At 40.5% G+C, this 25,635-nt stretch overlaps 1 protein-coding gene across 4 annotated transcripts in view; it reads left to right on the plus strand.

Moving 5' to 3' along the window:
* Positions 1-25,635, plus strand: part of INPP4A (inositol polyphosphate-4-phosphatase type I A) — a 206,251-nt gene that overhangs the window by 52,118 nt on the left and 128,498 nt on the right. The gene's annotated exons all lie outside the window — the stretch shown is intronic.

Raw genomic sequence — 25,635 nt, forward strand, 5'->3', positions numbered from 1 at the left:
CCTTGCCTCGTAGGATTGAATCAAAGGGAATTTAGAGGTGGAAAAGATCTATTAAAGTAACCTAATCCTTACCCTTGTCAGTGTAGGATTGTTTCTCTACACTGTATAGTCTTATTGTTTTCTCCCATTCAACTGTAAGCATCCCAGACCATGAGGCCTCCATCGTTTTGGAAAACAAAAATAATGTATTGATGGAACCACTTAAATATTTTGTTTTAATCAAGAAAAATATTAAAATGGGTTGTTCCAATGTGAAGGTTTTGAAATGGTTTATTTTTACTCTGAAGCACCATCTTTTGTTCATCTTGCTATTTCCTTACCCTACTGTTATCTGATCTGTTTCAGTTGAGTGCTGAAAGACTGGGCCTAAGGTTGACCTTCCTATGGACAAATACACCTGGCACGTGAGATCAGGATTTGTAGGAGCCACATTAACAATGCTGAGGTGACACTTTTTGTCTAGTGAAGTCAGGTTGTTGTTTTTTTTTCCTTTAAATTTGCCTGGCCTAATTTTGGAAAAAATCCCAAATGATCTAAAATCAATTACGTTTTCAATGTCAATCTTCAGATTAATCATGAAGGAATTAGTTTTCTTTATTAACATTTTTTAATAAGCTTTCCCTCCTCAGGCTCATACAGGGCTGAGTACTGATACCCCTCATGAAAATTGCTTAGTACCTTACTCTGAACGTTGTCCAATGATTTCAGTGGGACTAATTTGAGGAGTAGGTTACTTCTACTCAGCATGATTAAGGGTGGGTGAATCTGGTCCACTTTTAGTAACAGAAGCTTTTACCATCTTGCAGATAACATTCTAATTGACTGAATCATGAGTTGCTTTTTGAGAAGGGAACTAATTGACTAGAGTGAAAGCGGAACTTGTTCTTTAATACTTTTGACTCTCATTGTTTTTAAATCTGTTACTAGCCCACAGACATTTAAGGCCCAATCTTGAAAGCTTTTTTCTCACTAGTCAATGGGATTGCTTTCCTGGTAAGGTATCAACAAACATGTGTAAGAGTAGCAGAACTGAGCCCATAGGTCTGTGCTAAGCAGGTATTGTTAGGCAGATAGTAGCGTTGGTTTGCGGCAGGTTAACTTGCAACAGAATGCAAATGAGTTCGGATGGAATTGCTTATCAGAAAGAAAACTGGGAAGCCATTTTTGCATTCTTTGAAAAATAGTTTTTAAAAACAAGGCTTGATATTCTGTGGTGTATTTTGTGTAAATTTAAGTGTGACCAAAAAAGACAAGTAAGTTTGATAATACATTACCATGAAAAGATAAAGCAAAATATCATTACATTTGGTTCTTTTTTTTTCCAGTTTGATTTACACAAGGCAGAAAGTGCACTTAAAGCAAACAATGGAATATCTGCGTATACTTTTTCGAGCATGAACAATGATGCTTTCTCTGACATCCGAAGAACCTAACAATCAATGTATAGCACAAAATAGCATAAGATTTACAAGTCCTGCATTGTGAGCACACAGGAAACTTGACCCAGAGAATGTATAGTGTTCACTGAATGAACAGAACTGGTGTATGTAAACAATTCACAAGACCATAGCATTGTTCAGCAGTGTATGGAATTGTGATGTTCAAGATACACAATAGCATGTCATTGCGACAAAATGAATTCACTCTTGGGGCTGACTTTCACTTTTGTTAGGATTCACAGATTAATATAGCTTTTCAGTTGAAATAGTTGTGCAATTGTTGAAGATTCATCAGAAAAGATGCATTGGACACAATCCGTCATAGTAGATAAAAATAAGCATGCTTTGTTTTGAACTTTGCGTGCATCACACACATTTAAGGAAATGTCCTTTCATCTAGAACAAGCTAGAACACAATTATTTGTTGAAGGAAGTTGGGAAGGCCAGACATGGTTTTCAGAGGTGCTGCCTCTGTTATCCAAAGCTATGATTTCAGGTTACCAACATCTTCAAAACCTTTCTAGGAAGCCTTTAGGATAGGGTCAGGGCCTTCAAAGTCTTTCCATTGATTTTAATGGGAACTAGATCAGGCCCTAATAGAGGAAATTAATAAAAAGGCAGATTTGGTGTGAACACATTGTATGATGCTAATTGAAAAAGTTTCATAGTATGGTGATCAGAATTAAGACATCATCAAGACCTTATTCACTGTCCCTATCTAGACAAGACATGGACGCTTACTAGCATTAAAGAACATGGAAATGGGTAGATACATGTGGACCAAGCAGATGCCACACACCCAGCCCCTGTTAGACTTGCAGTCAAATATGTTCTGGGGAACCGTACCCTTCCTCTGGGCGACCCATCACATTCAGCTAGTGCATTCATTGTCTTTCAAATCCTTCCCCCTACTCTCCCTCCCACTGATATTGCAGCGGTGTCTGTCAGTCCATCTGGCTAATACTATCTTTGTTGCCATGAGTAATATTTTGCTTGTCTTGAGTTAGTTTGTTTCTGAGAAGCAATCATTAAGAGTTGAAAATTGAGCGATTTGCTTCATCTGCTAAGAACAAAGCATAAGAAAAAAATCTTCCTGCCAAAACCCAAAATTATTAAATTTGAATGATGATTTAGGTCAGGGATTGGCAACCTTTGGCACATGGCCCGTCAGGGAAATCCGCTGGTGGGCCGGGCCGGTTTGTTTACCCGCAGGTTCCGCCAGTCGCAGCTCCCTCTGGCCGCGGTCCCCCATTCCAGGCCAATGGGGGCTGCGGGAAGCAGCATGGGCCGAGGGATGTGCCGCTGCTTCCCGCAGCCCCCATTGGCCTGGAATGGTGAACCGCGGCCAGTGGGAGCTGCGATCAGCCAAACCTGCGGATGCTGCAGGTAAACAAACCGTCCTGGCCTGCCAGTAGATTTCCCTGATGGGTTGTGTGCCAAAGGTTGCCGATCCCTGATTTAGGTTGTATTTTTCTTAGCATCTAACAGTTGTTATATTAGGTTCATGAACAGGTTTAAACATATTTCAGGGTTTACTTCAGCTTTTAGAGGCTCTATTCAAATGATGCTTGTTTTCAGCCAAATGCAGATGGAAAATTAGCTATGAAAACATATTGATGTTAATAATAGAACATATTATGTTACGTTCCAGTAGCACCTAAAGGCCCCGATTGGGGAACAGGGCTCCATTGTGTTATGCATGTCACACACACATAATAATAATAATAATAATTAATAAAGACTGCCTTTCCCAAAAAAACTTACTACCTACATGTGTACATTTAACATCAAAGAACTAGTTTACCAATAAGGGACAAAAAAGCCCCAAATACCTTGACTACCATGGACTAATATAGGAGTCCTAACAAGAGGAAAACCCATGCAGACAGCACCTGCTCTGGTAGGGTGGAAGTAGCAGGCATGCAGTTTCCACTTACTCTTGTGTACCTACACCCAATATCAGCCTTGTACTGTAGGTGTAAGGAAATTACTCTTTTTTACTGCCTTGTGCGGGTGTGTAGCCCAAGTCACAATCTGACCCTTATTGATAAAATTCTTTTTAAAAGCACTTTTGACCAACAAGTTATGTGGACATTTTATAGGTCTGGAAAGTTTTGAAAAACTTTATCTTCTTATATCATTTTAAAAATGTGCTGAGAACTTACAAATACATGTAGAATGCCTGGGTCTTTCAAACTTGTATGTTACAAAAATAGAGTTTTTAAAAAACCCTTTTCTTCCTTTTCCAGAGTTTTTTTTGTTTATTTTTATTACCAGAGACCTGTATAAGAACAAGATAATTGAGTCTGGCCCACTACTGAATTTTTAAAGGAGTACAAGGAGTGGCAAAGGTATAAAAGATACAAGGGAACTGTGTAGACAGAAATATATGTCAGGACATGGAATGCAGCTCAGACAAAGCTATCTGCGCCTGCTGCTTATTGCCTGCCTAGAATCAGAGTCTGTTTCACAGTCACAGGTTAGTTGTCACAGGATTGGTTTTAGATAGGCAATGAGCTGCAGGAGCAAATGTTTTGTCTGAAATGCATTCTGTGTCTTGACATATTGGCTGTCCATACAGCAACCTTGTATCATTTGTCACTCACTATAGAGTCCTTTTACAATTCAGTGAAGTCGCTCTTGAAGCGGGATGGACTTTCCTGGGATGTTAATAGAGAGCATAAAAAGAAAATGGGTGATTATGTCACTTAAATGCATTTTCACCAAAGAGACAAAAGTACATTGCTCTAAGATCTGTGTACAGTATGTTCTGGCTTATTGACACTATTGTCTCTTTTCAGTGTAGGATAATTAAGGAGACAGCCCTATTACCACTGAAAGGTGACCTCTTCCTGGCAATGGATATAGGTCCTTTCTCAGTCCCCATAGTACTCAGCCTCTTTGTAGCTTTTAACAGAGATGACCACAAGGTACTGCTGACACACCCGTGTGACATAGCTAAAATTAAATGGCAACCACTACAGTACCTCCAGTCATTCATCTCCACCAATCCCCAGAGTGCTGTGATAGGTAACTACTGCTCCACCCCAAGAACCCTTACATGAAGAGTTCCTCAAGGATCCATTCTGCAGATCCTCCTCTTCAATGTCTACACTTCTCCGCTTGGAGAGGAGGTTAGATGCCACAGACTCCATTCCCAAAAATACTCCCAGCTGTACATTTAATTTTCCACAGAAACAACCAGCACCATCACAAGCCTATCAGCGTCCGCAAAAGATAATCACCTGAAGGAGGAGCACTTGGCTGAAACTGAACAAAAGGACTGACAGTCTTGTAAGACTCTTGTTGCTAAGACCCTGGACACTGTGAATCTCGTTTAAATTCCTGGCTCTGCTACATATTTCCTGTGTGACCTTGAGCAAGTCACTTTACCTCTTGGGTTCTGAGTTCCCCATCTGCAAATGGGATAATAATTCGTTTGTCCCTCTCTTTGTCTCGTATATATTGGATGGTAAGCTCTTTGGGGCAGGGTCTCTCTTACGTTGTATATGTACAGTGCCTAGCACAGCGTGGTTCTGATCTCCGGCTGGGACTCTTGGTGCTGCTGTAACACAAATAACAATAAAGACAAGACCAATATGAGCCTGGTCAGAGGGGGAAGACTGTTTTCCTCTTTTATCAAAGGTGTCTGTTCACCCTTATCAAAGTACTGCAAAGCCTTGGGGTTCTGTTCTGTAAAGCCTGGACACCCAGGTAGAATCCCGTGGCAAAAAACTCTTGTCCACCTCTTGCTTGCTAGGAAATTTTGCTCTTTCCTCTTGATCGAGGATCTGGCTACAGTGACACATGTATTCATCACTTCCAGGTTGTGTTACTGAAACTTGCTGTATCTAGGGCAAAAGGAGGATATAGTGCAGAGGCTCCAGCTGGTGCATGATGTTGCTGCGTGGCAGGAGAGTTCATTGTTGTTTCCTTCATTGGTTCCCAGTATGCTTCCATTGCCAGATTAAGGCTTTGGTTCTGATCTTCAAGCCATCAGTGGGTCACGACCCAGCTCCATCAATGGCTACATCTCCCAGCAAGATAGCTGCACTTCTCCGAGACTATGCAGCTAAGAAAACCCAGGATGAAGCCCATAAGAACTGGAGTGTTTTCAGTAGAGGGGATTTGACATGGAATGAGCTTCCAGGGGAGATCAGATTAATCCAGACTTTGACAGCCTTCAGGGCACCCTGCAAGACTGTTCTCTTTGGCAGAGCATTTCCACCATATTCGGCAGGATGATGGTTATTCCTCATTCACAGCTTCTTTTAGACAGTTAGAGGAGAAGAATGTGTTTTACTAGGGACTTCGCTACGTGGATTTCATTTGCTTAGGAAATGCTTAGATACTGCTATCGTGGGTGCTATAGAAGGTCTTTAGATTTTGTAATTCTGAAAGATAAAAGTAAAAGGATAAGTAGCTCAGTCTGTTATGTGAAAGTGCCTTCTACACAAAATCTTTCATTAGAGGCACCTCAGTCTTATTACCCCACTTGTAGATCACATTTGAATTCATGCTTCAGAGGCCTGGTAGTCACTTATTAAAGCACAATAGCTTTCTTTCCAGGGCAAACACTCTGTGCTGCATTGCCTCAGCCCAAATATGCCATTTCAGTTGGAAAAAGAAAGCTATCCAAGCTTGATAGGGGCTCACAAAGATTCACTTTCAGAATAAATCCAAAAAACAGGGCAGGAATTACAGCTCTCCCTGGACGTGCTCATCCCTTGAGATAACAATGGTTGTAGGGGGGAAAAAGAATCTTTCTAAATGAAATTGTTTTTCATGAGGCATGAGCTGCTCTAAAACTCCTTGTTTATGCCTTGCCAGTGGCCACACCTTCAAGAATCCAATAATTCTTTTGTGTGTGTTGATACGGAAACCACATAATTTATACCCATAGCGTCACACAAATGTCCATCTATGGGGCATGTGGGGGACTGTGCATCTGAAGGCATGACGGAGAAAAGTATATAACATGGAGATTGTTAATGTTTTTGTGTATATGGCACTGCTATGAAATAGTATATCGGAACTCACTGTTGTGAGATACCCTAGAACGAAAGTGCCTGTGTATTCTAAGCTGTTTTAAATACATCCTTGTGTTTAGAAACTCATGTGTCAGTCTAATTAGCATGTTGACTTTGTGATCTTTAAATCACTCCACAGGGCAGGATTTCTACTTTTACTGAGCAAGCTTGTCTTGTGTTATATATAGGTTATCTGGGAATGAGACAGAATGAAAGAGAAATTTCCTCTATGCAGGGCACATCTTGCCAGGAGACCTGAATGACTATCAGGATTTTCAGCAGGAATGAAAGACCCTCCTCTCCTGTTACTGAGGTTGTTAACCAAAGAACTGGGAAGCAATCCTTTAGGAAGAAAAGGAGAGAGGATGAGCTTACTGTGGGGTAGTCTGGCATCCAGTGGGGACATGAGACTGTAACTTCTCTTTAAGTATCTCACCCAGCTAAGTAACTTCTGTGACAGAAGTGCTTTCTACTTGTCTAACTAAACAGTGAAAAACAATTGGCTTTTTAAGATTAACCACAGCAGAGTTTCAGTGAAATAAATTTGATTTCTTTGTATTGTTTCATCCTTTTACATTTTTGCTAGTGGTTCCCTAAAATGATTCCCCCTACAACCATGTGCAAATCTGAATTTTAATTCTAGCATTAATATGCACCCTTGCCTATTACTTCGGTATTCTGTATGTGGATTCATTTTTCACTAACCTCCCAGAATGTTCTGGGCCTTTGTAGAATCTTGTTGAACCTTCCAGACTTTCCGAGAAGAACATTTTTCCTTGAACCTCTTGGAATGTTGTCAGCCAGGCCCTCACGGGTATATAAGGGGCAGCGTGTCGTCAGTCAGTGAGAAATACGAACAAAATGAAGTAAAGTGAGAGCCCAGCTGCGATAATGTGAACCTTGTCTTATTGTGTATTTGTGTTTTAAGACCTGAAGAGAGTAAGTAGTGACATTAAAAAAAAATTCAATAAGACACGAGAGAGAGAGATCAAACCCCTATCTATGCAACAATATAAAAGAAATACTGTTACTACTTTTGTCATGCTTAACATGTAGCGTTTGATGACTTTCTAAGACTGCAGAACATAGATTTTTGCCATGTATCATCTAAAGACTGGCCAATGGCATTTTTAAGTCTCTCTGATGTGCTTCAGTTCACAAGGGAAAAGGCGAGAAAAGAGATGTTTGCAGTTACTTTGGGATAATCATCATCTGTCTCATTGTGTCTATTCAACATTTACGGGGAGTGTAAATGCAAATGCTCTTTCTCATCTAAGGACAGACTTCCACAAAAGGGAGCACAGTGGAAACCAACACCACCGTCTCCTTCTGTACCACTCGCAGCCACCAAATGCTCCAATAGCCACGTTGGTGAAATAGGTCTGACTCAATTCTTTGTAAGCAGAGAGGGAGGACAGTGTTATTGAACTGAAATTCAGTGTATTAAAGTTGTTGTTACTATGTTGGTGTGGTTGAGTGTCATGAGTTTAGTGGGGTGAGGCTTGTAGATTGGTATTGTGTTGAATGTGACTGTTTCTTTCACTCATGATTTCCTTAGTGTTTGCACTGTTAAGGAAATGCACCATGTTTTCTTGGTCATACAAGCTTTTCTTAGTCTCTTCTTGTGGTTTTTGCTTTGGGCGTTCCTTCTTCAATGAGAAACCTCAGTAGAAATCTATCTGTCTGGGTGATATCCAGTCAGATGTTTACTGGGGTTGGGAGGAAAATCTCCTGATGTATAAATGCTTTGACAGAAACCAAATGTCTGTCTGTCTCTCTCTTTTTTTTTTTTTTAAATTATCTAGGATGTTTATATAAAAGGATTGATACACAGGTCTGAGTTTTAATGGCACCTTTACCTTGGCCAGCAGATTCTGCTGTAAAGAATAGTCGTCCTACTAAGAAAAGATAAATCCAAGTATGAAAGGTTTTATGACGCTGTTCTAGTTGTCCCATAGTTCTTCGTTACTTTGTGCTATTGAGCTGCAAGGAGGAGAGCTTCAGCACACTGACTGCTCTGGTGTAACATGCCAATTCAGAAGTAGATTGGTAACTAAGTGTCCTCATTATTCTGTGTATGCAACTGGTGCCTTTTAAAAAATGTACCCTTTCCAGGGTGAAATTCACCAGCGTAAGGGCCTCCGTGCTGCTTAAGTCCTGCATTAGGGCTGTGCAGGTAGAGCACAGGTCAAGGGCCTCTGTTCCTCTCCAGTGCTGCAGAAAGTATTTCTGTGCTAGCTCCTCAAGGAGGGCAGAGATGGAGACAGGCTGTAGGAGGGGCCATGGGATTGGTCCATTCTTGGATCGTGTGATCCCAACACCCACACATGTAGGTAAAGTGGCTGGAGTACGGGGGTGGGGGGGGTTGTGGGCGTAGCAGCATAGCCCCACTTCCTGCTCCCAGGTTGGGGAGGTGGGCTTGCCCACAGATTCTATGGTGATTGATGCATTAGAAATATATAGATAAATCCAATGGTTTTCACACCCCCAAATCTGCTTTCCCCTTGGCACTTTGCCATGTAGAAGCATGATGGATTGGGCTTATGTAGATGAAGGAAATTCACCCCAGTGAAATTTTTTGGGTTTAGGAAATTCCTGCGGGGTACCTGAATTTCCCCCCAGCCCACATCTTCTCTGTTACTGGTCTGAGCTCAGAATTTTTTGTGTTGAGACTTTTGCCAGGATTGTACATTCAGTAGCTGTAGTATTAGACACTTGCACAGTAACCTTTTACATTTAAAATAAAAATACTGTTTCTGGTGAGGAGAGAAGTGGTTTCCTGGATTTGCAGTTAATAACTATGCTGAATTGATGTAGTAAACGTACACAGAGGGAAATGAAGCTGTTAACACCTCTTGTGAAAGAAGCAGCATAGAGCTAGGGTGGGCTGTTCCTGTGTGTGTGTGCATATATAAATGTATGTGAGAAACACTGAAACTTAAACTCCTCCTGCAGCTCTGCATCTGCTGTGAGTCGCTGATATGACGCACGCTGTCCGTGTTCACATTAGCTAGAACTCAGATGGAGCAGGTCTGACAGTAGAAGAAGCAGACTGATATTGATTAGCTGCTGCAGGAGACAATTGTGCCAAGATATTTTTGCAGGCATGGCTGAAACTCGGGAGGCTCTGCTGAGCAAGATCAGTTTATGTTTGTAATTTTTTTTTAAAGGTAAGAATGTTTGTTGTTCATTATAGGGGGAGAGAGATGGGAAAAGGGAGATGAATAGCTTGTCAAGGTTGAATTTCATATGCTTTGCTTTTCCTCAGAGGGTGCTGATCCTTGCAACCTTATTATTGCTGAGCATCATCTTTGCTGCTTGAAAAGGCATACAGAGAATCATATGGCTAATGGGTGGTACATGTGCTACAAAACAAAATAATGATACACTCATTCACTAGTGCATCCTATGTTATATAATGCATGGCAGCCATGTTAAGGATAGAGGACCTCTTTCAAAGGAGCAGAGCTGTTAGGTATTAGGGCAATGAGAGTCATTACACAGTACTCTGTTCATTATTTGGACAGCACTCTTCTTCAAGTTCATGCATTAAAACCAAATTTTCCAACTTCTGAATTTCTGCAGTTCCAGAATCAAAAACAGCCTAGCCAGGATCACTGTAATAACTATTTAAATTTGAAATCACATCATTAGTTTACCTTGCATGTTAAGGTTGTGCATGTATGGCGCTGGGTGTGACCTGTACCTCACTGCCTCAATGTAAATGTTGCTTAGGATAACTCCGTTGCTTGAAGTACTTAAAACTGTATCTCCAGCTGCTGCTTTTTTCCCTTTTTTGTGCCCCGAAATAACACACATTTACAATATATACTGCTCTAATTGTTGTTGTTTGCAAAGAATAGTACATGTGCTAGTCAATTCCTCAGGCTCAGAAGCTTGACTTTCTTTAGCTTAAATTTGTAAAGTGATGAAAGTAGTGTTTTTATAAGTTGGCATTCACTATAAAAAGTAGTTTTTGTATCGTATCAAAATTGCTGCTAATCCTCATGTGGAATCCTACTAAGTTTTGAGACTTTGCTGTACTCCTCATAACTGATTACTGTATATCATCAGTTTTGGTCTGAAATAGTGTCCTTTCTTTCACAAATCCTTCTATTAATCTTTCCTTTCCAGCTGCAGTCATGTGTTCAACTTTGTTTTATGCTTTTGGCTTATTTCTTTATATGTTTCGGATTTAGAAGACAGTTGTCTTTTAGGTTGCACCTTACAATGAAGGTGGTAATTGCTCTTAATAACCTATTGCAGCCTGATCATTTGTTGTGTTACACTGTTAATCTCAGAAAGAAGGTGGCTTAGAAGGCTGGCCACTGGCTGACTCACTTTTGACTACAAGAGAGCCTGCATTAATCTCCATACTTTATAATTTGTACAAAAGGGACACATGTTCCTCAAAGATTTACGAGCAGAGAGGGTTCTGTAATGAGGTCTCACACCACTAAGATGCACTGATTTTTACGGAAGATACCATGCCTTGTTTGCTTGTGTACTCTGAAGCATTAAAAACAATGTAAATTACAATTTTCAGAATTGTGCTACCTTATCCATGTGTTTTTTTTCCCCTTGAGTTATTAATTACTTGCGAATTTACAAAATGTACTGATTCACAATGGTTTTCTGTCATTGCTGTGAATTAGGGAGGTTCTAATTTGTTTCCTATCTCTTTATGGAAGGTGAGCCTTAACACATGTCTTTACTTCAGTCAGTGTGCTTGTTGTAGTCCTAGACCTCAGGTGCCATTGGAGTTAAAAAGTTGTAGCATGAGAATGGTCTTTGGAAAGTTCAGCTCTTGGCTCTCCTTCTTTCAGAGCAGATTTTTCAGTCAATGAGTAATTTCATGATTTAGGAAAGTCCTTTTGTTTAGGTATGTAAAACCTATGTCTACATCTCTCTAGCTATATAATATTATGGAGGCAAATTATGGTTGTTTCCTGGATTCTCTTGTGATGGAACCTTAATAGTATCTACTACACCAAGGGAAGGGTATCTGAACTGACTGAAACAAGGAAAAAGAAAAGGAGGACTTGTGGCACCTCAGAGACTAACCAATTTATTTGAGCATGAGCTTTCATGAGCTACAGCTCACTTCATCGGATTCATGAGCTACAGCTCACTTCATCGGATATCCGATGAAGTGAGCTGTAGCTCATGAAAGCTCATGCTCAAATAAATTGGTTAGTCTCTGAGGTGCCACAAGTCCTCCTTTTCTTTTTGCGAATACAGACTAACACGGCTGCTACTCTGAAACCTGAAATAAGGAAAACATTTCTCAAACCTCTCTGCATTTTTGGAGGGTGTGCGCGCGTGTGTGTGTGTACGTGCACTTAGTTTTGAATATGTGTATGATGAGCATGTAGAATGTGTATTCTGTCTAGTTCCAATCTGTAAACAGAGTAAGAAAAAAAAATAGTATCCTTTTAAGGACTTCAGTGGGAGTTGTTCAGTCTTTGCAATACTGCAGTTGAGACACACAGTTAAACTATTAGTGGTTAACATTTTCGAAACAAATTAAATTAACGTATTTAGTATAAATGACAATAGCTGTCCTGAATGCAGCCTCTCTTCCCCCTGCTTTTGTTCACAACCCACACTTGCTTTCTGTGACCTCAGAAGAGCAACCACTGCAGTGCAACAGAGTGCTATGTTAACTCCAGGGCTGCTGGTTATCGTGTGTGTGTGTGTCTGTCTGTCTGTCTCTCTCTCTCTCTTTCTCTCAACTCGGGGTTTGGATTAATACCCCTACATGGAAAAGGACATCAATTTAAAAAGAGCAAAACTTAAAAATAAATAAATAAAAAATCCCCCACCTTGCAGGGTACCTGGGCAATTTGGGCTTGATTCACAAAAGGATTTAGGCACTAAACTACCACTTTATGTGCCTAAATCCCAGAATCAGATACCACTGGGATTCACTGCCCCGTGCTCATTTGCTGCTGAGCCCTTTAGGCACCTAAACTCACTTGGTGCCTACACTTTTGTAGTAAAAGTTCCCTAGATGTCTGTTTCTGCCTCTGCGCCTGCACCCTGCAAGCCCTACACCAGGCGTTCAAATGTCTAAGCCCCACAACAATTCACAAACCTTGTAACTCACCTGTGGGGCTCAGTCTGGTAACTCACCTGCTGCATTGGGAGAGCTTACACAAACTGGCTGGGTTTGTGTGTGGGGGGGGGGGAGGAGGAGGAGAAGGACCACCTCCCTTATAACTTTTAGCGAAGGGGTTGGGATACTCACTTAGGATGTCAGGGGATCCCCACTTCAAGTTGTTCGTCCGTCGTCCCCCCCCTCCCCCGCCTGAAGGGGAGAAAGGATTTGAGTAGGAATCTGCCACCTCTTATGTGAGTGTCTTAATCACTGAACTATAGGATATTCTCGGGTAGGGCTTCCTCAATATCTCCTGTTGCAGCTATTGCACTACAGATAAGTAATTTAAAAAGTAATTGGAGCAAGGGGTCTATTGAGTGTTCTAATCACCATGCTACAGGGTCATTTTCATGCTTGCTTGCTTGCCCAATGACTCTCTCTCTTTACTTATTCACTGTGCTTCTCCCTCCCACCACGCGGCGGGGGGAGAGGGAGCTTGAGAAATACTTTGCACAGAAAACATGGGTGTTGTCTTTGAGAGTAAACTGAAAAACTAGGAGGGGAGCAAGGAGAAAATAGAAGCATCTCAGACCAAACTTAAATTCCTGAATTCTTTGACACCTGACATTGTGAGACACACCTGCTGTGTATCCCCATCACTCTCTCCCACAGGTACTTTCCCCAGCCCATAATCATGCCCAGGTTTTCTAAAGAGACTGGTTAAGACCCTTGAGGAACATTAGTCCTGTTACTGAAATGAAATTACTATTTCTTTTTTTCAAAATGGGGGGGGGGGGGAGAAAGGTAGTGATTGATGCATTTTAGAAACAAATTTTCTGTGATACTTGACTCTTTTAAATGAATGTCTCTGCAGTCCACTAAATAAAACTAAATAATCATGTCCGTCTTACTAGTCCTGTGGCTCAAAACAGCCATGCTATTTTTGTTTTAAACTCAAAATTATTGTGGGGTGAACAAAAGAGGGAATTGGTTTAGTAGATTTAGACACACTTTTTTTTTTTTTTGGTGTGTGTGTGTGTGGGGGGGGGGGTTTGGTTTGGTTTGGTTAGAGGTAAACAATTGGAAATTGGGTGTGTGTAATGGAAATGAAATTCCTGAACTTGAGCAGCCCAACCTGGTGTTTGTAATTCTGAACCATTTCATTTTTTAAAAATCTAATTTTCTTTCTAATTGACTAATTAGTCATGGTGTCAAGCTATAGAAAGCTAAATTAACTGTTTTACAGACACGTATTTCATGGAGAGGCAGAAGTATTTGCTTTTGTTTCTATAGTTTTTCCTGGTCTCTAGATAAGTCGCCTGTTTGGATTAGAACTGTTCCCTGGGTTTTAAAAGACGGGGGGAAAGGACCAGTAAAGCTTGGTCTCTTTGCTCCCCAATGTATTCTGGAAGGACCCAAGTCATCACTGCCCTAAGGCTCCTTTGCGCTGACATAGCGGAAAGAGGTCATAAAATATGTGCAAACCCCCCCTTCCCGTCCCCTCCCTCCCCACACTGAGTATCAGCAGCATAGCGGGCCTCTCTGCAGGTACTGAACTAGTGCTGCCCTCTGTGTGCTCCCTCTCCACGAGTCCCCTGTGTAGGAGGTGTTACAGGGGGCATGCTAAGGATGGGAGAAAGCATTGTCAGAACAAATCTGTGCCTATTCCTTAATGGAACAAGGTCCCTTATTTTCTGGGTAGTATTCCCTGACTGACCAGTGCCCTGGGAGCAGGGGGTACAAGCTTGGTCAACCCTCAAGGACTGAGCTGCTGCTAATCTAGCTTTTAATAGCCACCTCAGAGCCAGCACCAGGGATGAATCTGGCTCAGTGTGCTCTGTGTAAACGAGATTGGGGCTTCAGTTCATGCCATGTTATTTCTGTGCTGAATATCCCCTGCAGTCAGGTAGAATGCAGAAGTCTGGGATTAGCTCAGTTTTCATTTTGGTTTTGCATTTCATCTTGCATATGCTGTTCAGGCTTCAAAGGATGGCAGTAAAGTGGTAAAGTACAAAGTCACACGTGATTGGGGAGTGACCTTGTGTGTTTTAATTTAAGAAAAAAAAGGCACTTAATTCTGATTATTTTCTGGGTAGTATTTAGCAATGCCACAGGGTTGATTGTAGAAATGTTACAGGTAAAAGTGAATTAAGGAACATATAAACTTCCATGAATTGGGCAATGACTCAGCTTAGAAAATACCCCTGGTTAGAGGAATTACCTTTCAACACCTGGGTTTTAGATGGCATTAAATAGTCTGCAACTAGAATAAATTCCTATGTGACAGGTAACAAATGTATTTTAATCCTGAGTTTCTTAAATTATAACATGCTCCAAAATACTTCTTCTATAATGTTTCAGGCTCTTAGGGATCTGACTTTAATCCCAAAAGTCATATTATTCACTAATAGCAATGTTATTCCTTGGAAAAATATAGAATAATAATAGCACAATCGTTTTGTACTGATTTTTCTATTTCCTAAAGGTTTGGTCAAAAGAATTATATTGAGCTGTGTATGTTCAATGAGGAGTCTTCTTAAATGATTCAAAGCCTGGAAGTGAGTGTGCGTGTGTGTGTGTGTATTGGTGATAATAAGGAATTTCGCTTTTTTAGTGTTCTATTATTCGTATTAGTATTAATTAGATTTTTGTATTTTAAAGCGAGTCTTATAAAATCTGCTGTGTATATAACTTATAAAGTTGAGACAATAAATGCTCAATCCTGAGAAGTGTGCATAATAGGAGTATGGCTCCCATAGTGGTATCTACAATACAAAGGTCTGTAGTTGTTTTCCTGTGCTGGTGCAGCTTCATTGGTGGAAGTGGTCCTCTGGAAGGCACAGATGTTTTTACTGTTGTGGTGGTGTTGTACAGAGAAAAATGTATACAGAGAAATGCTTACTGTTTCCCCAGTGCAGATGCAGCCAAGGTGACATGTAATCTAGACTCTCAGAAAGGCAATGCTTTCAAAAAACAAATGGTGAAAGCAGATGGAGTTCAACGTCTTATGTATCCTCAACTGCATTTCTATGGAGTCTACAGTTTAGATGGCAAAGCTTGTTTATAAAATAAAAGATGGTGGGGCCGAACAGGAGGTTTACTCTATAAACACTGAGTTGAAGGAAATTGTGCTATCAGTTTAAATAGTAAATGGACAATGGTATGTATGGAAAGTGGCCAATATTAGAATTTGTAATATAGCATGAGTAACATCTGTTGCCTTAAGAGTATTTCCTCTGCTTCCCTGAGTGAGGTGTCATTATGGAGAAACAAATTAAGAGATGTTTCAGGACTAACTGGGGTACAGAAATGATTTGCCTTAACATTTTTCATGTGAGTAGAGCATTCTTGAAAAACTTGGTGGGAGAGCAACAGATTTAGAACAACTTCTGTTTATAGAGCTCATCTTTTCCCCAAAAATCCCAAAGTGTTTAACAGATTATGTTGATTGAGTGTGCAAACTATTTATGTACAATATATCTATATAGCTTTCCCCAACACTAATGGAAACTGTGAAACGTAGTGGCTGCTTAAAAGCACATGTAATGCTACAATTTGAGTGAACCGTTTCAGAGTAACAGCCGTGTTAGTCTGTATTCGCAAAAAGAAAAGGAGTACTTGTGGCACCTTAGAGACTAACCAATTTATCTGAGCATGAGCTGTAGCTCACGAAAGCTCATGCTCAAATAAATTGGTTAGTCTCTAAGGTGCCACAAGTACTCCTTTTCAATTTGAGTGAAGAATTTTGTGTCCAATTGAAGCTTCAGGGAAGTGAACTTTAATAGGGGGTGCATAAAATTAGAGTCCTTGGGTATTGGGTACTGTAGTGACTCTGATGGAAGTAAGCCACCTATTAAATCACCAACGTCGTTTCTTGAAGCACTTAGGGGTCTTATTCTGGAGACTTACCACCCGAGTGTTGAGCCAGCTAAATGCTATTTGTATTGTGGGCACTGATAGTGCTTCCACTTGAGGTACCACGGCTATATCTATCAGAGTGCACCATTTTCTCAAATGAGAAACGGTGTGAATTATTTTTTCCTGTTTTTCCAATGTTTTGTTTAACCCGATTACTGTTTAATACATTTACACCCTTTACCTTGTCTGTCTTTTACCTGTATCTGTCACTGCTGCTGTGCACTGAGTGGGTGTTTTCAGAGAACTATCCATGGAGACTCCAGATCTCTCTCTTCGGTGGTAATAGCTAATTTAGAACCCATCATTGGAAAAAATAATCCCAACTATATCTGTACAATGTGCATTACTTTGCATTTATCAGCGTTTAATTTCATCTCCCATTTTGTTGCCCAGTCAACCAGTTTGGTGAGATCCTGGAACTCCACATAGCCTGCTTTGGACTTAACTGTCTTGAATAATTTTGAAATTTTGTCTGAAAACTTTGCCACTTCGCAATTCATCCCTTTTTCCACATCATTAATGAATATCACCGGTCCCAGTACAGATCCTTGGAAGACCCCGCTGTTCACCTCTCTCCATTGTGAAAACTGACTGTTTATTCCTACCCTTGGTTTCCTATCCTTTTAACCTGTTACTGACCCATGAGAGGACCTTCCCTCTTATCCCATGGCTACTTAATGTATATTACTTCCCTTGTATCCCATAGCTACTTAGTCTACATTAGACACCATTCTTTTAATGCCTTGGAAAAAACTAAAACTTTAAATGAAAGATGGTTTATAGCCAGATGTTGTGTGTAGGCTGTGTTTTATGCTCAAATTTTAAGATCAGTTGTGTCCATTGGAGAAAAAAGAGATTTATTCTGTAGTTGCTTCTCATGCTTCTCCATATAGTGAGATTGAACAGGATGGTAGAGTTGGTCACTTTTACTTTCACTCCCTGTATGCTCTTTGTCAAAAGACTGTAGGCTCTCTTTGTGGCAGAAGTACGATGCTTTGTGACAAATTTTGATAACGCAGCAGAAAGAGGGAATTTTAACTGTAAAATAAATACACTAAAATAAAAAATTCAGAAGATAGAAACCTCTTTTTCTCTCAGAGGCTTCCTGGGGAGGTAATGCACACTTTGGCTTGATCTGGATTAGTGCTTGTTAACCAGGATCTCTAAAACTGACAAAATAAGGGGCGGTAGGGAGAAGTATATGGATGAGATGTCATAGAACATTGCAGCCAAGTTTTGACAGATTCCTTACACCAGCACTGAATTTCACATTTGAAAGAGAATTAAAGAAAGTGAGAGCCCTGTTTATAAAACACATCTATTTTTGTGTGTGTTGGTGTCCACTAATTCAGAATGTGCTTCACCCTCGCTCCTGTAAGTCAGGCAGATGTGACCTGTCCTCATTCAGAATTTTCTCACTCTCTGTGTTCTCCTCAGTCACTCCCTTCCTTCTCCAGTCTGTCTCATGATGTCACTCTGTATTACTGAGTCATTGGGCTGGACCATAATATACAGCTGTGATAACAAAACAGAGCCTTCCTTTAACATTTAAAAGAGAACACAAGTGCAGGATCTGCTCAGACAGAGCAGCTTGCAAGATTGGGGCCTTATTTTGTAATCTGATTTCCCATGATTATTAATTTACAGGCCATGACTGTACACTTGGCATATGATTGAATTGTGGAGGTGTGCAAGTGTAACCTTTGGGCTAGAGTTCACTTCATTTCCAGTCTCCAGTGCCTTAAAAAAAAACCCAACTCCCATAGAAAGTAGCTGGAGACCTAGAGTTCAGTCTCTAAGGATTTTCAGCAAGGATTGCACAGGGTCAACCTCCCCACATTCAAGTCCCAAAAGAAACTAAAGAAATGAATTTAATTAAATAACTTTATAAAATCTTATGATAAAGAAACAAATAATCTATGTTTTACAGCATGACCTGGCTATTTTATAATCCCCAGACATTCCCATCACTGTTATATATAACATAATTAAAGAAAATACATTAAAATCTGAACAGTTCAGTCCCCGAAGAAACTGAAAGTTCCCAGAAGCTTAGGTTTTGTTCACCTAAGTCTCAGTTAAAAGAAAAGGAGTACTAGTGGTGCCTTAGAGACTAACCAAGGATAAGAGTCACTAAGATGCCACTAGTCCTCCTTTTTTTTTTTTTTTTTTTTTTTTTTTTTTGCGAATACAGACTAACACGGCGGCTACTCTGAAATAAGTCTCAGTTAGTCTTTGATCACCAAATCTATAGTCTGCTAAGTCTAAAATGGGGGTAGGCAACCTGCGGCATGCAAGTTGATTTTCAGTGGCACTCACACTGCCTTGGTCCGGGGGGGGCTCTGCATTTTAATTTAATTTTTAAATGAAGCTTCTTAAACATTTAAAAAACCTTATTTACTTTACATACAGCATTAGTTTAGTTCTATATTATAGATTTATAGAAAGAGACCTTCTAAAAATGTTAAAATGTATTACTGGCACGTGAAACCTTAAATTAGAGTGACTAAATGAAGACTCGGCGAGCTCATGCTCAAATAAATTGGTTAGTCTCTAAGGTGCCACAAGTCCTCCTTTTCTTTTTGCGAATACAGACTAACACGGCTGCTACTCTGAAACATTTCTGAAAGGTTGCTGACCCCTGGTCTAAAATAATATCTTCCCTCTACTTGCTTGTAGGTATCTTCAGTTGGAATCCAAGCAGACTCTTCCTCTGCTGAAATCACACTAGCCAGTCAGCTAATTGATTAACCAACCATTCAGTTAAGTGTATAGATTTACACTGTTACAAGAAAACACAAAACTGGGAATAGCAAAATAAAAATGACTCTTTCCCCATTACTACTTTTAAAGAAAAGTTGGTGACTCAGATTAGTTGAGACAATTTAACAGTTTGGCTAAAATCAAAACAACATTCAAAGCATACAATTAAAATAGTTACCTTCCTCTCCCAGTTTCCCCTGGCTCTAATTAGCATTGCCCATGCTTCCCTGTTAGAGGGTTAACAATATCACTGTTGCAAAATGCTTCTGAGTTAGGGACAACAGCCTGTTTTCTGCTCCTGGGCTCAGCTTCTCCCAACTCACACAGGGCACATGGCCTTCTGCAAAGCAGTTGCCCTGACTGCTTGCCCTCATGGAGTCTGACCCCAGCAACAGGGAACCTATTGGAGCAAAACTACCACACCCAATTCTAGAAGCGTCTGGATGTGGAGTGCTTAATCTGCCTCGCAGCAATGACCCCGACACAATTTACTCCTACCTCCCCCAGTGGGTCTCTTAAAGAGATCTCCCTAGTAGGCACATGGGTTACACAAGTATTTACTGGGAGGAGCTACCATGGTCATGTGTTTTCTCTCATCCCAAAATACACAAAAGGGGAGCTGAAATGGATTTTAGTGCAGCTGAAGTACAAGTATTGTATTTAATGCAAGTGAGAATGAAATCATTCTGTGGGAGTTGGACCAAGAAAATGTTTTCTCTGCTTTTTTCTACATGCATGTTTTGATGAAATTGTGATATTGTCAAGTATAAATTAGTATTTTCAAGAACAGTCACTACAGGAGCCACATGAATACTGAGTGTTAATATTTGTGGGGATGTGCCTGGGCACGTTACAGATCATAGAAATATAGGACTGGAAGGGACCTTGATAGGTCATCTAGTCCTAGTCCATGCACTGGGGCAGAACTTAATAGCTAGAACATCCAAGACAGGTTTTTGTTTATCCTGCTGTTAAAAATCTCTAATGATAGAGATTCCACAACCTCCCTAGGTAATTTGTTTCAGTGCTTAACTACCCTTAGTGTTTGGAAATTTTTCCTAATGTCTAACTTAAATCTTCCTTGCTGCAATTTAAGCCCATTGCTTCTTGTCTTGTCCTCAGTGGTTAAGGAGAACAGTTTATCACCTTCCTCTTTGTAACAAGATGATCATTCAGTAAAATTAGAAATGCCCTGGAAAATAATTAACCCCCCTGTAACTTTTACTGCCTATTTTGAAAATGGGCTAAGATTCTGAAACAATAAATAGAATGGGGGCAGGCAGAACACAATAGCAATATACAGTATAGCCTACCGCCCTTCAACTGCAGATCACAGCCGGAGTTAGGACAGCTTGACCTAGGAAAGAAAAGCATTGTCCAAATTTGTAGGCTGCCTAAGGAAAATACAAGTGCTTAACATGTGTTAGCAGGAAACTCCTTTTGAGCTAGATTGTAACTTTACAATCTGCCTTGAGTAAGGGGCAGTGTGTAGCTGCACTGCCCCAGGAGCCATCCAGGGAAAGAATAGTGATTCATACAGTCACAATTCCTCCTTGGCATCCCCATTACTCAGGGAGAGGAGAGAGCAACTTTCACCCCTTTTCATGAAGCACATCAGCTGTTCTGGCCTGCGATGGGATATCAGACGGGGTGGGATCTGAGTTACCCAGGAAAGAATTTTCTGTAGTATCTGGCTGATGAATCTTGCCCATATGCTCAGGGTTTAGCTGATCGCCATATTTGGGGTCGGGAAGGAATTTTCCTCCAGGGCAGATTGGAAGAGGCCCTGGAGGTTTTTCGCCTTCCTCTGCAGCATGGGGCACGGGTCACTTGCTGGAGGATTCTCTGCTCCTTGAAGTCTTTAAACTACGATTTGAGGACTTCAGTAGCACAGATATAGGTGTGAGGTTTTTTGCAGGAGTGGTGGGTGAAATTCTGTGGCCTGCGTTGTGCAGGAGGTCAGACTAGATGATCATAAAGGTCCCTTCTGACCTAAGTATCTATGAGTCTATGATAAAGGGGGTGGGGTAGATGGTTCTTCTCCCTCCATTCCCTCCTTGCTCACAGGCCAGAATGTCAGGTGGATAGTGCCTGTTCTCCCACCCTATGACTGGAGTAAGAACATGAATAAGCCACGAAGCGGAGACTTACTGCCCAGCTCAGTAAGGGCTGGAATAAACTAGCCCATTGTAAGGGAACAAAACCCGCACAGTATCATGGGTTGTTTCAGACACACTTCAGTGGTATTTACACATTTCATTACAAGGGAAAATGCTTACTTGCCTGCTCCTTCCAGAAGAGAGTGGCTTTTGTTGTCCCTGGTCTGTGGGACATGGAGGGAGTGAGCAGCCATGGGGAAGAAGTGGGGAATTTTCAGTACAAATACTCATCCTCACAATAGTAAATGTACCCCTTTGTTCCTGTCTTTCTGGAGTCTCCTCTGCAGTGGGTGGTGTCACATGCCGTATGTGCTGCAATAAGGGTAATGGCATAAGCAAGATTTGACAGCAGTTGGAGCTCAGAATGGTGCTTTTGTCCATTTGTACAGTAGCCTCAATGTTTATCTTAACAGCTGAGAAGTTTATTTCTCTCCCAGACCTGCGGCAAGGGACTTGGAGAGTCTGCAGTCCTGTCAACAGGGGAGCTGAGAAACGTGCATCACATTTCCTGCAGGGAGGGACTTAAAAGTCTTTCAAAATTTGGCAGCAAGCACTGGACTTATAACTGTATTTTTTGCAAGCCAATTTCCATAGGCTTTTAATTTAAGCAGTAAGACACATCAGGGCATGAAGAACCTTCTATGTGTCACCATCTTTTTCTTCGTGCGGAAAGCCAAAGGTAGAATGTCTGCAAAAAGTCCTAGGTCTGGTGTAATATGAGAGAGCATTTTCACACACAGCCACGTCAGTGCTATTGCAAAACAATTTAATTATAAATACAATATGGTGATTGAGCAGGAGAGATTTCACCGGGGCTCAGTGGCCAACTAGATTCTTTCTGTTGTAAATGACATTGGACTACCCTGGCTTAATAATTGGAAAAACCCAAACGAATGGAAAAATAAGCAGTGAAGGTCATATTCTAAATTAGTTATAGCCGGAATTAAAGCACCGGGGAAATGGACCTAGATTTTGTTTTTTAAATTGGATTCATGCCCTAATTGTGTCACAAGATGGGAACGCCGCTGTAATTGTGTCACAAGATGGGAACGCCCAAGCAAGTGCTCAGCAATTTTAATAATAATAATTAATAATAAAATCTTACCTTTTGAGTACAATTCAGAGCAGTAGGGATGCTAGGGTTGACTAAAACTAGCTAACACATTTTTAAGCATAACTTGCCCTTTCTACACTAAGTGAAAGATCCTGTTTAAAATAGAGTTAGCTAACACATTTCTAAACAGGACCATTTTTTCTAGTCTAGACATAACCTGAGTGAAATTTAAGGTTCATGTAGTGTCCTCCTTTTGTTGGAGCAATGTACAAACATTAACTCATCCTCACAAACCTCTTGTAAGGTAGGTAAGTAGCATTATCCCATTTTGCTGATGGTAAGCTGAGGCAGAGCAATGAATTGACTTGACCAAGGCCACAGAGGTAGTTACTGGCATAGCTGGGGTTAAACTTCAGGAGATCCTAGCTCCTAGCCTTATGCTCAGTCCATTGGACCTCACTGCCACTCTTACAATACTATACTGTCATTGGCTGGATAATAGTCTGCATTTGCTGCAAATGTAATTTGGCTCAACTTCCCATTGTTTGTCAATAAAGCAGGTGAAGTTATATGTTAAATGTACCATACACCTTCATTATAAAACCCTATTCATTATTGGAAGAGGCTGGTTGGAGAATAAGTAGGGTGCTACCAAATTCACGGTCCATTTTGGTCAATTTCATGGTCAGAGAATTTTAAACATGGTAAATGTCATGATTTCAACTATTTAAATCTGAAATTTTACAGTTGTAATTGTTGTAATTGTAGGGGTCCTGACCGAAAAAGGAGTGGGGGGGAGGGTCACAAAGAAAGTTGTTGTAGGGGGCGTTGCTGTACTGCTACCCTTACTTCTGTACTGCCGCTAGTGGTGGTGCTTCCTTCAATGTTCAGCAGCTGGAGGGTGGCAGCTGCTGACTGGGAGTCGAGCTCTGAAGGCAGAGCCGCTGCCAGCAGCAGCGCAGAAGGAAGAGTAGCATGATATGGTATGCCGCCAGCTCTGAAGGCAGCACAGAAGTAAGGGTGGCAATACTGTGACCCCTAAAATAACCTGATGACCCCCCTGCAACTTCCTTTTGGGTCAGGACCCCCAGTTTGAGAAACGCTGGTCTCCCCCCGTGAAATCTGTATAGTATAGGGTAAAAGCACCCAAAAGACCAGATTTCACAGGAGGAGACCAGATTTCATGGTCCATGATGTGTTTTTCATGGCCGTGAATTTGGTACGGCCCTAAGAATAAGCATTAGATACCACATTTTGAGCCATTTAGAAACTTAATTGAATTTTTAGCTTCAGTACACTCCATTATCTCCTTTATCTCTTTCACTCCCTGTTTCTAATTTGAAGCCAGTAGTGACTTGTCTATTTTAAATGTTGGCAACATATAAAATGTCCTGCAGCTAAGCTGGGGCACTCTCCATTGAAGGGTTATAACTTGGTATCTAAATTTATAGAAGGACCTATTACTGTGATTGTAGCTAATAGTGACTTTCAGTCTTTCCTTTATAAATAACTATTTTAGTATATAGGAACTGTCAGTCTGGATAGGAAAAATACCAAGCCTCACCCTACCTAGCCTGTTCTCACCGTGGGAAAACAGAAAAAATAAAAATATTTGTATTTATTTATTTAGATTTTTAAAAATACAAAAGGCACCTACTTGACCTTCTAGGCACCTGTGATTGATGTTACCAACAAAAATAAAATCAGTTAAAACTAACAGCTCACCCCACTGGCCAAACTTGACCACCAACAAAACTCCCCACCTCTGTGTAAGCCTTTGCCATCATCAAGACCCTTTCTCTCCAAAAGCTAGAGTTAAATAAAAAATCTTTTGCAGTGTGACCTGAAGGTCAGATAGGCTTAGAAGTAAGAAATGAAGTTCACTCTAGACAAGCCTGCCTGTCCCTTTAACAGGGAAAGAAAACAAAGGTCTTTTGTATAGACCTCTCATATGAACTGGTACAATTCTCTAAAACAGTGGCTCTCAACCTTTCCAGACTACTGTACCTGTTTCAGGAGTCTAAGTTGTCTTGCGTACCCCATGTTTCACCTCACTTAAAAATTACTTGCTTACAAAATCAGACATAAAAATACAAGAGTGTCACAGCACACTGTTACTGAAAAATTGCTTACTGTCTCATTTTTACCATATAATTATAAAATAAATCAATTGGAATGTAAATATTTTACTTAATTTCAGTGTACAGTATATAGAGCAGTATAAACAAGTCCATGTATGAAATTTTAGTTTGTACTGACTTCACTAGTGCTTTTTATGTAGGCTGTTATAAAACTAGGCAATATCTAGATGAGTTGATGGACCCCCTGGAAGGCCTCTGAGTACCCCCAGGGGTACATGTATCCCTGGTTGAGAACCACTGCTCTAAAAGGCACTCCAATACCTTGATGATAACTGCAATGTAAATACCTATGTCATAGACTGTATTTACAAATAATAACATAAAGTGGTTAATACTTTTTAGTTGGAATATCACGTAAAACCAGTGATGTTAATTGTTTTTATGTATGAGTCTTCCCCAAACTTTACAAGTTTTAAGAGCTTGATGTTTAAGAGGCTTCTGGTTGTTTAATTTTTAATTGATGCCTTTGGTTGTTTAAATTGTTTTTTTCAAAATGGCTAAGAATCTTGCTTGAGAATGCCCGTTGAGTATGTGCACCTGTTACCTTTATACCATTATGTGCAATGTAGTATAAAAATGTGTTTACAGTGCAATCGTGCAGCAGGATGGCTCCAATGTTTCAGCTGAAATATTTTACCTGGTATTATGCATAAAATAGGTCAAATTGAAGTATTTTTTTTTTGCTCTTCAAATAAAATGTTTTAATTAATAAAATAATTTTCTGGCTCCTTAACAGTCAGTTGAGACATTTGGCATTTATTATTCTGGGTATGGGGACACAGGCAAAGATGTCAAACTGGGATAACAAAGGTACTTTTTTGGCTCCTCCCACATGTTTCTGCAGGCAATATGATGCGGCATTAGTGCAGTAAAACTTAGTTTTTATTCTGCACAGTCCTTGCCAATGTATGACACTCACACCACTAATTCCAGCGGGAGTTTGTAATGGGATTATATTGCACGATCGCTTGCTTGGGAATATAGTCTCCATTTAAAGGGAAGTGACTGTACTTCAGCGAAGTGTGATGAAT

Source organism: Lepidochelys olivacea, assembly GCF_965140295.1.
Source record: "Lepidochelys olivacea isolate rLepOli2 genome assembly, chromosome: 1".
NCBI classification, from domain to species: domain Eukaryota; kingdom Metazoa; phylum Chordata; order Testudines; family Cheloniidae; genus Lepidochelys; species Lepidochelys olivacea.